The sequence below is a fragment of the Rhinolophus hipposideros genome (genome assembly GCF_964194185.1).
Source record: "Rhinolophus hipposideros genome assembly, chromosome: X".
NCBI classification, from domain to species: Eukaryota; Metazoa; Chordata; class Mammalia; order Chiroptera; family Rhinolophidae; genus Rhinolophus; species Rhinolophus hipposideros.
Genome location: NC_138046.1, coordinates 95,619,824 through 95,633,713, shown reverse-complemented (window position 1 = coordinate 95,633,713; position 13,890 = coordinate 95,619,824). Strand labels below are relative to the sequence as shown.

The window sequence follows — 13,890 nt, the reverse complement described above, 5'->3', positions numbered from 1 at the left end:
AGTCCCTAATTCAGTAGTCAGCACTCGGAGTTTGGGGGACTCTTTGGTTATCCAGTTGTAAGTGGAAAAGTGGGCAGAAACACACCATCCGCCCTTTGGCTTGAAAAATATATGCCTGAGGAAGAAAGCGAGGGCGGCTGTTTCTCCTAGCTTTAGTTAATGTGAGCACATGGAGGTTCGCAGCCCTGTGGAGCTTATCTCTTTCCGTGAGACTAAATTCTATAAGGAAGGGGCTCGAGCCTGGTAGCCTGGGATCTCCCCAGGCTGCAAGCACAGTGCCCAGCAGACAAGGGGGCTGGATCAGATGCTTGTTCAATGAATGACTGAGCCGTAAAGGGCCATGTGGCCTGATACTCTCCGCATTATACGTGTGGTTACCTCTGGGGGCCTATGTCACACTTATCACAAGTTAGCAGTGCTTCTCTGTCTTGACACACAGAGAAGGTGATAATATCTTTATGGCACACACGGTAAACAGTGACCAAGTGTTAACAATTGCCCAACATAGCTGCTCAAGGCCTGAAGCTACCAGTCAGGGGACTTGGGCCACCCCCACACACACACACACACATCAGGCCACCCTGAGGGGCTGGCCCACTGGAAACCCACTCAGTCTTAGGAAGCGCTGGGTTAAGGGACTTAGGGCCATTCTGGCTCTGGAACTAGTAACCTAAATGGGGCGAGGGGGACTTAGGGGCAGCAGGGCTTCCTGGGGCCTGGGCTGAGTACAAGGGTGTGCCTAGGACTGGGGGGCAGCACGGGCCTGAGTGGTGGGCTGGAAGGGCATGCTGCCAGCTAAGGCTGGCCCACAGCCAGGAAGCCTGACTGAACGTGGGCCAGCCCTGTTGGCCCACAGACTCTGTAAGCTGAACTGCTCCAGCGCTCCTTGGCCTCTTTGTTTTCACTTCCCCACAGCTCTCCCTTAGTGTTTAGGAATGTGCTTTGAAGGTTCCAGCATTTCGCCTCTGCTTAGGGAAACCAAGAGCAGAGGCTGGGCTGAGGCCAGATGGCTGCAGGGAGGGTACCTGTGATCACACTGCGAGTGCCCCAAGGGGCAGGTGGAATCTGGGGGGGCACAGAGCAGGGAGCCATGAAGTCAACCCCCATTCTCTGCTGGGAGACTCCGCTTCCAGTGCTAAACCTTGGAGAGTCTTGGGTTTGTTTTGTTGAGGGAGGCAGTATTCCCTTACCAGCTCCCCCGGAGAGCCTGCATTTGTCCAGGAGCTTTGGGGATAAGCTACACTCTTCTGTTTGTCCAGGGCAAGAGAGAAGACTGCAATGGTACTCAAGCTACTCCTCAAGTTGCCTCCTCTATTCGCATTAGACTCATTTTCCTGGCTGGCCTTGAGAAACAGTCAGGTCCTCCAAAGAAAGTGGCACAAAGGGCCCTGGCCCACCCAGATGGCCTCTCTCGTACCTCCACCACTGGGAGAACAGTCTCATGTCCAGGTTGCCCTCCTGTAAACCTCACAGTGGGCTTTGTTTAAAAGCAGAACCCTGCAAGTGGTCGGCTTCCTCCTTCCCTTCTCCAGCTCTCTTACCCACTGTCCTTCATGGTCTTTGTTACCAGGCACAGAAGCACCTAGTCACCCCTGCTCAGTCCTTTGAGGGCTCAGCACTGTGGCTTCGTATGTCCAGCATAGTGCTTTGCACACAGCAAGTGCTTAATAAATGCTCAATGACTAAAACACGAGCCTTCTTCAGTGACCAAGAGCACCCTGGATCTTTCTCTAACCAGAAGTCACTTTCCTCCTCTGATTCGTTACTCAAAAGTAGAGAGCTATGGGTTTTGGTTTTACTTATGCCACTAACTTGTCACCTTGAGCTAGTGTTCTCACCCTCTGGACCAATTTCCTCAGCTGGGTTAAATGGAGGCTCAATTAAAGCACTGGCAGCCGTTCTCCGAGATCTCTACACACTCCTGTTTGCCAGCTGTCATTTTATCCCCAGGTCGGGCCATTTCAATCCTGCCCACACCCTGGTCCTAGTGAGGTCCCTGGCCTTCAGAGGAAGATTCTCTCCCTGCTTTTCCACGGTGTCTGTTTAGCTTCACAACACACACCTGGTCCTTGGGCTCCTGACACATCTGCTCCCTTCTGTCCTCACAGCCATTTATACAGCTCAGGCTCCTGCGTGTGACGAGGCTGTGGCACATGAGCAATAACTCCAATGCCACAAGGGCACCTGAGTCATTTTTCTGCAGCCACCATTGTCTGTTTGGAGCTCTGGTAGACCTCCCTCCTGCTGGTGGTGACACAGGCCCTGTTTAGTTAAGTGTGCGCTGTGGGTTTTTTTCCTTCCTAATTTCCATTTCTCCTTGATTTCAGCAAGGGAGTTAATCTGCACTCAGGGGCTCGGCTGGCTGCGGGTAAACAGAAAGTGCCATCAGAGGAATCCCTTCCTCCTCTCTTAGAAAAGTCACTTTCTCTGCCCAGGTAATGACGGCCTTTTCCTCCCAGCTGCCTCTCAGCCTCCTTATATTTAGTGCACGTTGCCCTGGATAGAGTTTAATTAGGCACCAATGCACCCAGGGGCAAAAAGTAAGGACCCCTCTCAGGTTGAACAAATGGGGCCCAGCCCCAGCGCAGGAGTCTGCAACCAGCCTCTCCTGGCTGGTAAGTGATGGGCTGCCAGGAGGTTGAGGTTGTCCATTCTCAGCTAATGATTGCCTTAGGCATCAAATGATGGAAAATCCAGGAGGGCTGGCGAGCTGCAGGGCGCAGCCAGGGACAATTGTATGGACCAGTTTAACACAGCTGGGGGGGAGGGCTGGCAGAAGGAATGCCGCCTGTGTGTGTGTGTGCACACGCGTGAGTTTCCTGGTCTCTTTTCTCTCCCCTCCCCGCTTTCAGTTTTCTCTTCTGTTTCTAGCCCACGCGAGTTGAAATTAGAAAGGTCTTTGCATTCATTTATTTGTTTTAATAAGGACAGCATTTTTAAGCAGTATATTTGCAGCAATTGAGTGTTAAACTAAACACCAAGCCAACTAAATGTGTTAGGGGAAAATGAAAAGTCAGTTTACAAGAAACATATAATTAACACGTTCTTTGACTTTCCCTAAGCCTTTGTCTAGCTGAGGACAAGACAGGGGAACCATAATCAACTTTAATAAAATGAAATACAGTATCAAGGCAAAAGAGTAACAAAAAAGTTTGGAGTGGGAAACAATCCTCAAGAGGAGATTCTGGAGTTATAAATATATTTTAAACAATGAATCTTTTGTTGCCTTATTTTTAATCAACAATTTTCTCCTTCCAACTACAAAGGCTCCAGAAGGCTCTAGTTTGTCCTGTACCTGTTAACAACGACTAAAGATGAGACCTGGAGGGGGAAAGGGAGGGTTGTACAAGGACCCAGCAGGAGATACATGGGAGTTTCCGGAGGTTGAGCTACACAGGCTAATGGAAATTACTATTGCACAACACCAGAGTCTTCACGTGGCCTGATTTCCAATAAACTGTTCCCCTCCTAACCCCTTGGAGAAAGTGAAATAAGACATTAGACTTTCAATAATCTCATATGGTGATGATCAATCAAAACCCAGAGGAGAAGGCCAATTTATAGAAACTGTATCTGCTTTACTGGGCGGCTGGAACCAGGGAGCTGAAAAGAACACTGAGCTCGCCTTTGATGTGTGAAGTTGCCTCAAAATGCCAAATGCCAGAAAACAGTGCCTGTCTACATGGGGGCTTTTCAAAGGGAGAGGGTGTTCCTGAGAGGCCTGTGTCAGGCGGAGCACAGTAGGGACCTGCCTGCCAAAAGGAGTGCGCACATGTTTATGCCACATCAAAACTATTTATTTTTATATCTTTCAGCTATTTTAAGTTGGCATTTCCATCTTTCTTGTTTGTTTTATCGCCAATGAAGTTTATTTACTAAATTAACTTTTAATGGATCCCCTACTTTGTCCTTCAAAGTTGGCTTCTAGGACTTGGGCCTTTTTAGCGAGGACCCCTCTAGCCTTTGTGACCAGCTCTCACACACACTCCCATCCCAACCCTGGAGGTGAAGGGCTCAGCCTCCGTTAACTCCTTGCCTGCTGGTGTCTTTTCTCTGTAGCTACTAATCACCTCCTTTTGATCATTGCCAAGTTCTCAGGTTGAAGGAAGGAGAAAGGACCTCTTGACCATTCTGGCTGGCTTTCCACATGAGCCTGAAAATGTCGACAAATTTGAAACATCTGCCGGGCTGCTTTGGTCTGATTGCTAAAATATGCCGACCTCAAGCCCCCTAACCCCCGCCCCTTTTAATCTGTTTCATATTCACAAATTAAGCATTTAGTCTGGGTAATAAATCAGGGAGGTTTACGAGACTCACACGAGACAAACAAGCGAGTAAGGCGCAGCACAAGTCCCTGGAAGCCGAGTGCGCGGAGCTGCCAGGAGTCGGGAGCTCCACGCGCTCAAACGCGGACAGCAGCCTTGGCGCGCCCTGACACGCCGCCAGCACCCACAATTTGGCCAGTCCCCGAGTGGGCGGGCCGAAGGGGTGCAGGGGAGCAGCCCCAGCCTGGACCCACACCGCCTCCAACCTTCCGCGCGAACCCGCAGCGCCCGGCCCGCCCCAGCTCTGGGCAACTCGGCGCCCCTGCCTCGCCAGGGAGGGGCCAATGGCCAAGGCGACAGCCTCACCCGCACACACCCTGTGGTGGGCCCATTAAGCCTCTCCCAGCCGAGAAGGCTGGTACCCCCTCCCCCACCTCTTCCATCGTGCTGAGCTCGGCCTTAAAGATCCTAGGCCCACACCGGCCAGAGAACCAAATGATCCCCGTCCACATCCACGTGTGACCTCCACTAAGTCTGGGCGCCAGGCACCCCCCCCCTCTGCGTTGCCTCCTCCCAGGTTTCGGTCACAGCTGCCACAAAGCTACTTTCAGATTCAGAAGGGGAGGGCGGTGGGGAGGGCTCTCCTTCAGAGTGGATCGAGGCATGGGGAGGAGAGCAAAGGCACAAACTGGGCCCAGGTCCCCCCTACGGAAACCCTAGCGCAGGCTTCAGCGACCACCCAAACTCAGGGTCAGGGGGCTTCAACCTGTGCATCTCCCGCCTTCCCCTGTGCGAGAAGTGGACCTGGACCAGGGGTCTCAGGCCGGGCCCAGCCTAGGACCTTGGGAGACCCCGAAGGGGAGAGTGGCTCTAGGTCACCTCGCCCAGGCCCCCCGGTCGCCCTGCCATGTTTAAGTTCCCTATCGGTTGGCGTTCTCGACGCTACGGTGGGACGCGGTGGCCGAGGCGAAGGGCGGGAAATCGGGAAGGCGGAACGCGCAGCCCACCCGGGACTGGGTGGGTGAAGGCACAGGTTCAATTCCCCCACATTGCAACACAGTGAACACACATCGCCCTTCCTCGCTTCTCCTAGCACACATTCCGACTGCGAAAGCCATTACCGCCGGCGCGCGAGAGACTTTTTAAATATTTACAGCCCGCTCTCCGCACGGTAGCCTGATCCATTTTGTGGGCGCGGAGGCGGGGCGCGGGGCTCCTCTCCCGAGGAGGTGAGGAACCGGGGCGGGGGGCGCCAGCCGCCTCCCCCCGCCGCCCCCGCCGCTCCCCACCTCGTCCCCTCCGGGTGGAGAGGAGGCCGAAGGCTGCGCGCAGCACGCCAGGGGCCCTGCCGGGGCCTGAGCAGGAGGGGGGTGGGGGGGGCAGCGTCCGGGAGGAGGGAGGGCTGGGAGGCTGATTTAAAGGTTCTCACCGGGAAGCGAGCAAGGCACAGACCTGAGAGCCGCGGCGCGGTGAAATCCAAGGAGCTCTCTTGGCGAGGAGGGGCTGTCAGAGGCCATTTATCTCTCGCCAGAGTGGAGGCTCGGCTCCCACACCGCCCGCGAGTAACAATGGCAGCGATCAGCAGCTCTGCACGCGCTCCAGTGCATGAATGGATTGCGGAAGATGCCTGCGCTCCTTTCGGCTCCGGCGGCTCTCCCAGCACCCCCTCCCCGCCCGCCGCCCCCGCCCCCCGCCCGCCTACGGCCAGAGCGCGCGCCGTGCGCCTCGGGGTTCGCTAGTCCGGCCCCGCTGCGCGGTCACTCTCACCCCGACTCCCGCCACCCTGTCCCCCACCGCCGTTCCCAGGGCCTTGGCACCTTGCCACCGAGTGTCAGGGGCAGAAACTTGACACAAGCCTTCCCGACGCAGACACCCCAGCCAGTCCCCTCCTTCCTGCGCTCCCCCCGCGACAAGTTTACTTTCAAGGAGTTGGACACGGTTTCCACCTCAAAGGCCGGCCTTATGCCGGCCCAGAGAGAGGGGGCGGGCTCGGAATACCCGGATACCTAGGGTGTACGCCGGCCCCTGGCTGGCCCCAAACCCGAGCGCCTGAGCCCGGCGCCCCCTACTCTCCCTTTGTAGCTCATCCACTGAGAATCCACTGAGAATCCCTGCAATCGGCACATGCACTCCGGGCACACACACACACACACACACACACACACACACACACACCTGACCCACACGTCTGGCCAACTTTTGGGGCAGCGGCAGAACCATGTACTCAAATTCTCGGCGGATTAGTCTGTAGAGTTCAGAGAACGCCACAGGCGGCGCGAGGTTGGCCACAGAAGTGTTGCCCTTTAACTCTGAAAAGTAGGTCTCATAAAAGCAACCCCCCACCCCACCCCAGCTGCTGCCTAGGGCTGGGAGCAAGGGTAAACGCAGCGAGGGATGCTCAGAGCCCTGCTGGGTTTGCTAAACCAGAACCTGAGAGACGTTTCAGCCTCGGAGGTCATCGAGCCCCCCCCCCCCCGCGCGTCAGCCTAGAGCGGGAGTCAGGAGGGGTGGGTACTCATATTGATCCTAAGGCGGTGCTAAATCGCCGGCGGGAACAGGCCGAGCGAAGCCCGGGTGGAGGGAAGGCGGCCGCACGTGCGCAAATAGCGTGGCAGCGTAAAAGCCGCGACGTTCTCGGAGAGGCAGAGCGCGACCCGCCGACCCAGGAGACTGGTGAGGGCAGGCTCTCGAGAAACTGGCAGCGAGACAAAGCGGGAGGAAAGAGACGGGGAGGCTCCGCGGCAGACCCAGAAAGGCAGGCAGCAGCAGACACCCGGGCCCCGACGCGAAAGCGTGTGCAGATAGGCCCTGCCTGGCATACCCCGGTTCGGGCCCCCAGGGACAACGACGCGGATTCCGGGGGGGCCTACTGCCAAAGCTGGTTTCAGTTGGGCCTCAGCCGGCTTGACGACTCAGTTTGGGTCTCCCCCAGCAGATGGCGGGGTCCCTGGGGTGGTCTTAACCAATAGGGATCCCTCTGGTCTCCACCCTTCCCTGAGCCCTGGACAAAGGTAGTGGATTAGAGGTGCACGGCCCTCGGAGAGCTCTTGTCTCCGATCTGGGGAGCCTCGGGCAACTGTTTATCTGACTTGGAAGAGTTGGAGGGCCGCCACCCTCCACCGAATTAACATTTGAGCTTCCCGACCGCGAGACGCTTACGGCACAGCCCACGCCCTGACTTTCCAACAATCGGGAATCGAGACTGGACTTCCCGCAAGGAGGAACAGTGCAATATGGGAAGAGACCCCCCAGCCTTAGGTTCTCCGCCGCTGCCTCCCACCGCCCGCACACTGGGCTCGGCAGCAGCGCCCCCCTCTCACTGTTTTCCCCCCACCCCCACCCCCGGGCTCCGCAGCCCCGGGCAGCCACCGTGGTGCGCGCCTCTCTTCCCTGGAATGAAGCCGAGAGCTTTCCCGCGGCTCTTGGCTTTGCGCACACTCGCTGCACCCATTTCCACCGCGAGCGCGCGCGCGCGCGCGCGCGCGCACACACACACACACACACACACACACACACACTCACATTCGTTCTCGCCCTTCCTGTCTCCCTGCTGGGCGTCCTCGAAACCTGACTGCCTAGCTTGAGTGCGGAGTCCCGGCTGAGCCGGGAGCCTGGAAGACCGAGTGGAGGTGGCCAAGGGAGAGGATAGGGCCTGTAATGGAGGCGGGGGGGGGGGGGGCGGGGGGGGGGTCATCATGCCTGAGAAAGAAAGAGGCCAGCCAGAGACAGCCCGCTGGAGAGGGAAAGTATAAAGAGAAAGCCAACACTAATCCCTCAGCTTGCCTATTTGGGGCCTGACAGTTTACAAAAGCCTTTCCCCTGAACATTATCTCATTTGCACCAGCCTCACCACCGGGCTGTGAGGGAGGTAGGGCAGATAGCATTACCCCCATTGGCAGAGGAGGGAAATGGGGCCCAGAGAGGTTGAGAGAGGTCTGTACCAAAGTGGTAGAGCTAAGAGTAGTGGAGAAGGCTTGAGGCCTGGGGTTTCCTGCCCCCAAGTTCACTTTCCTGTTCAATAGTGCGTGCGCGCGCGTGCGCGTCCCCCCCCCCCGCCCCCCCATCCCCCGCAGATCTGTGTGAAGGGGAAGGGGATGGCCGGATAGGAATGAACAGTCCAGTTAGGGAAGTTCAGGAAGGAAGGACATTAGCCCCACACCTCTTCCTTTATCCAGGTCTCATACAACAGCCCCTGCACTTTCCATAGCAGCCCGGGAACACTGTGCCGCCAGCCCAGGGGTGAGTTGTCAGTGCCTGGGTGTGCCTTCTGCAGTGGCTATTCCAGAGCTCTTGTATCTTTGGGAGGCCCGGCTCTGCTTGTCTGCTCAGCTCTCCTCTCTGCCTGTCATCCCCGCCCCCAGCCTCGGCTGCAGGATGCCTTGCGTCCAACTGTGGTTTCCGGGCAATAAAACAACTATTAAAGTCTCAGGCACGGCTGGTGATTTGCATCACATCCTCTCGTGCATGGATTCAATATTTAATACACAATATTGAATACGGATATTAAAAATCAATAGCTGAGGACCCCTGGGGAGGCAGCACAGTGCGATCCTGCTTCGGGGAACACAACCAGCTCCTCTAAAAAGACAGGGATGGCAAGTTCAGCTAAGCTGAGCCCAGCACCAGGGGAAGTGAGGAGTAGTGGATGCCTCTCAGCTTCCTGATATGCTTAACTGCACCATTCCTAAGCCCAGCTAAAGGGAGGCCAAAGCAATGATATGCCCCCAGGCTTTACTAGTTGGGGGGTGGGTAGGATTTGTTTCCGGAACAAGCTACCAGGTGGATGGAGCTGCCTTTTTTGTTGTTGCAGTTTATACTTTGCTTTGGTTAAGGTCTGGATCCTACAGGCGAGCACCCAACTCTTCCCACCATGATGACTCCTTCCCTGGGCCTCAAGACATCCATCACCATAGGCCACATGGGGAGCTCTTGGCATAATCTTTCAGGGAGATGGAACAAGAATTCCAATGGCTCATAATATTCTTTGCACTGTAAAATGTGAATGCCTGATACCAGGCTCGGAGATACAGGGTCTTCTGAGGCACCACCAGCATTCAAGACAAACCTTCAGGCCAAGTGACCTGCCCAAGGGCCTGGTGATGGGTGGGTACGTGGGTACGGAGAGAGGGAAGGGAACCACTACTATAAGAAGAAGGCTGGGATATCGAAGCACTCCTGCTCCAGAATGAGAATCCAGATTGTCTGTTTAAAGAGCTAGGAGAAGAGTAAGCTCCCTGTACACAATTCTCTTACTGGTCAGGTAGGGGTGAAGGAGAATAAACATCTTTGAGAAGATTCTTTTTTTCCACTACAGAAAGAGAAGAGACACTCTTAGGTTATCTGATTGGATGGGCCTGGAGGCTTTTAGATGCCAAAGAACTAGGTGAACTTGACCTATAGAAGTACCATTCTAGACACCAAGTTAGAATATTAATTTTACAGATTCCCTTTTTATCACAGCTTAACTCAATATGGATTGAGTTGGAAATTTTGCTCTGGTTATAAATAGATTGAGAGAACACCCAGGAAAACCCCAAAGTGGCAATTTGGGCAAAAGAAGAGAATGAAAGAGATGTTGGAAAATGACAGTTAATAAGCCAGTGGCCTAGCCTTTTGGTTCCCTAACCATCAAAGGGAGGGAAAAGGCACCTTTCTTAGAACCCTCACAGGAAAAGCTGACACTCTGGCTGCTACAGAGCCTCTGGGTGGTGGTTCCAAGGCCCAGCCCTCTGGGAGTTTGCCTGTGTGTATTTATGCGTTTCTGGGCTGAGGGTGCAGCCACTTTTATAACATTGGGCCCTAGGCCTGTGAAACCCACTAGCAAAAGTTCTCCTCAGAGGAAAAGATGTTCTAAGGTGGATGTTGGATACAGAGCAACTGCTCCAGCAGCATCAGCAACGTCTTCTTGAGTCCTTCAGCACTACCAAACTGCTTTACTTCTACCTTGGCCACAGGGCCAGGCTCTGGGCCTCTTACAGACCCATGCAGGCCTGACAGTTTGCACCTAGCCAGGACATGTGACTAAGGTATGAGATGACTGGCCAAGAGAGAAGAGAGGCTCAGCTGGGGGGACCCAAGGCCCAGAAGGGCCTCCTGGCACAACAAGCTTAGGGCTGACCCAGCCTGGGGGAGGTTAACCTCCAGAAACTGAGGCCTACACAACCATCCCCCCTAGGCCCACCTGGTACTTCAAACCTACAGGGAAAGTGGCCTTGTCCCATTTGGGTGGCTAGTCCCAAGGTGTAGTAGAGTGCTGCTATATGAAAGAACTACATATCAAATCCCAAATACCAAGAGGAGCAGGAGAGAGGAGGTATCCTCTCCCCTCCCACCACCCCAACCTTCAATTAGGTTTTCCTGGAAGGAACTGAAGTTTCTAGTGGAGTTGTTCCCGAAGCCTCTCGGGGACTGTGACTACCTCCTGGTGCAAGGCAGCGAGGACGATGGCTTTCTGTAGAGATCCCCTAGATAGTATTCACCACAAGGAGCCTCAGATTCTGGCGCAAAACCTCACAGTTCCTATAAGACGCTACCTTCTGTCCCAAGCACACCCCCCCACCCCGAAAAACAACCCCTAACTGCTGGGATGAACACAACCTGAGGCCAGGGTCAGCGGAGGGACGGTCTCCACTACCAACAAGTTGTTGGTCGAGTTAACAGCTGTGGGAGGGGGAGGGGAGCCGCAGGCAGCCACGACTGAACGGTTGCGATCTAGAAAATTCAACAAGAGGCCGCCGCGATGGTAGCGGCGGCGGTTCCAATTAGCTGAGCCAACTGGGAAAGCAGAGAGCAAGGCGGCGGCCCCGCCGATCGTGCCCGGGGCGAGCAGGCGGGAGGGGGCGCGGGGCCTCGGATCTGCCGGGGCGGCCCTCGCCCGGCCCCTCCCGCGGGCTCTCGGAGCGCGCCTGGTGTTTACACACTGTCCTTCCGACACCGGATCAAGTTTCAGGCCGCGCTGGAGGCGCCGGGGGCCGGCCACAGGCCCGGGAGAGGGGAAGAGCTGGAGCGGGATCTGAGGCAGCGCTGCGCGGACAAGAAGGCCTGGCGCGCGTGGGCACAGCTAGTGCAGCGGACCCTGGGGGTGGGGCGAGGGGAAGCCCATCCAGCAGGGTTGGCAGGGGCAGGTGGGGCGCGATCTGGTGGGCGAAGCAAATCCGAGTCGCAAGAGTGGAGTGCTTTGCTCACCCCGGCCAGAGAATTTACCCCTGGGAGAGGAAGGACTGTTCAGAACCTTAGCGCAATGTCTGCTCTGAGAGCCCCTTGTGAGCTCCGCCCCTCTTCCCCCCAGTGCCTTTGATATACTACCCGATCCAGGCCATTGATGGGGGGGTCGGGGGGGGGGACGGTCTGTGGGCTAGAGGAGGAACGTGCGATTGGAGACCTCGAGCTTCCCTGCGCGCCCCGACCCCAGGGCTGCGGAGGCCTCGGGCGGAGTGCTCGCCACTGCACGCCTCCTCCGAGCTGGCAGCGCGCGGGTGCCCCACGCAGTCTGGCGGCTGCGGGTGAGCTCCCAGCAGCACAGGCACACCGTAAACAGCTGCGTGCGCGCCCTCCCCGCTCGGGCTGGGAACCTCACCCAAACACCCTGTCGCCTTCCATCCTGCTCCCAGCTGAGGCTGGGGCTGGGGAGGAGGGCGCCGGAGGCTTTTGCAGCTGAATCGGTGGAAAGAAAGCCCCCACCCCACCCCCAGGCCACCGGGGCCCGGGAGCGAGCGTTCTGAACCTGCAGGGGTGCGGGGTGCTGCGGGGAGGGGAAGGAGTAAGCGCCTGCCCCCTCCCCACTGAATGTCTGCTTTGTTCCGGAAAACAAGGGAAGCATTAGGCTGCTGCCCCCGGGGAAACACAAAACTTCTTTTTGAATCTCGGGAAGGGCGGTTGACTGCGCTACGGGGCTCCCGAGACAGACCGAGGAGGGGAAAAGCTGAGGGCGGGTGGAGGCAGGCAGACTCCGGACAGGGGACGACAAACAGAGTGGGGTAGAAAGCCGCTCAGGGTGACCCGGCGGGAGACCCGGGAACCCGACTCGGCGCGAAGGTGCCGCACGAGTTCCAGCGAGCAGCCGGCCCAGCCAAGTGGCGCCGGCCCAGCCAGCGGCCGTGCCAGCTTCCTGCCCTGCCCAGGACCGCGGAGCAGTCGGGGACGCCGCCGCAAGCTGGCCGGGAATCGCAGGGCGGGTGGGGTGGGGGCGCGAAGCCACAAGTAAACCCAGACTAGAACTTTCTGCGCCCCCACCCCACCCTCAAAGTGGGCCTGAACCCCGAGCCTGTGGGGCGTAGGCTCGGGGCGTTCAACCTTGGAGAAGAAAGGGGGCAAAGGCCTAGGGAGCTCCCCCGCGCGGAAGGTGGGGGACAGTCTTTAAGTGTCTGGTCTCATTTGATGACCGCTAATCCGTTCAGCTCCCAGGCCGGCTGTGCCTTTCTGAGGGGGCCAGTCAGTTCTACCCAGACTGGTAGGAGCGGGCAAGGGGGCGAGCGAAGGCAAACCTGGAGCTCGCTCGCTTTCCAGCTCCCTGTCCTCCCCGGGCCTCCACCCCTCATTCGCCCTTTCAGCACCTAAGGAAGGGGCTCTGCCCCACCACCGCGGGGCGCTCCCCTCCGCCTCGGAAGCTCAGACCGAGAGCGAGGGTTTTCCCCCTTCCCCCTGGGCTCGCTGGGTTTCTAACTTCCTCTAAACCTCCCTCCTCGCTCCGAAAAGCCCCGAGGAGAGGAGCCGAGAGGAAGCACGCCGCTAGTGTGCGAAATGAAGACCATGTGTGGGGACGGCGGCATCAGAGTGCAGCCGCCGGGTTGGGGGGGGCGAAGGCCCCCGCGCGGCCCGAGGCTCGGGGCGACAGCAGCCAGCGCCTCTGCTTGGCATTGGGGACGCGGGACCGCGGCGAGAAGCGGCGAAGCGCCTGGTCTAGCCTCGTGGCGGGCAGCGGGGCGGGGGTGCGGGAGCTGCAGTGCCGTGGGGGGCGGGGGGCGGGAACGCTGCCCCGGCTTCCTGGGCCGCAGCTGCGGCCGAGGGCGCAAGAGCAGATCGTGTTCGGCGGCGGTGGCAGCCGCGGCGGTGGCGGCTCGGGCACGCCGCGCTCGCAGCTGAGAATCAACAAAGACAGGCGGCGGGTGAGCGGGGGAGGGGCGCAGCCGAGCGTTCGCTGGCTGCCGTGGAATAATAAAAAATAATTAATAATGATAATAAGAGAAAAATCCCCAGGCTTTCATGGCTCTGGGTTTCCGTGTGGCTGCAGCGGGAAGCGCGCTGTCCTTGAGGCGGACTCTCTCGCTTGGTCTGCCCGCCCCTCCCCCTTGCTCGCCCCCTCCCCTCCTCTGGAACCGGGAAGAGAAAGGTCTGCAGCTGACAAATATTATCCATTCTCCCCATCGATCGCGGAGTGTACAGATGTGAGCGCTTGATGTGCCCGCGGAGCGGCGGATCCTCCCTGCTCGCTCGCTCTCGCCCAGGCTCCGCTCGCCGCCCCCCCTCCTCCCCCTTTGTTCTCCTCCCCTTTCCCTCTCTTTAAATAGATTTCAGGGCGCTGCCTGTTGGAGAGCAGCTGGCGATCTCTCCCGAGAGAGGGAACGAGCGCAGCCCGAGGTGCCCTGTCACCAGCCGCCCCTCCCCCACTTCGCCTTCTCCTTGCGGG

At 57.7% G+C, this 13,890-nt stretch overlaps 1 protein-coding gene across 1 annotated transcript in view; it reads right to left on the bottom strand.

The window, feature by feature from the left end:
* Positions 1-5,919, bottom strand: part of BCOR (BCL6 corepressor) — an 84,417-nt gene extending 78,498 nt beyond the window's left edge. The window contains exon 1 of the mRNA XM_081043291.1: positions 5,718-5,919. The gene's annotated coding sequence lies outside the window, so the exon portion shown is untranslated. The remainder of the gene's footprint in view (positions 1-5,717) is intronic.
* Positions 5,920-13,890: the final 7,971 nt, after the last annotated feature.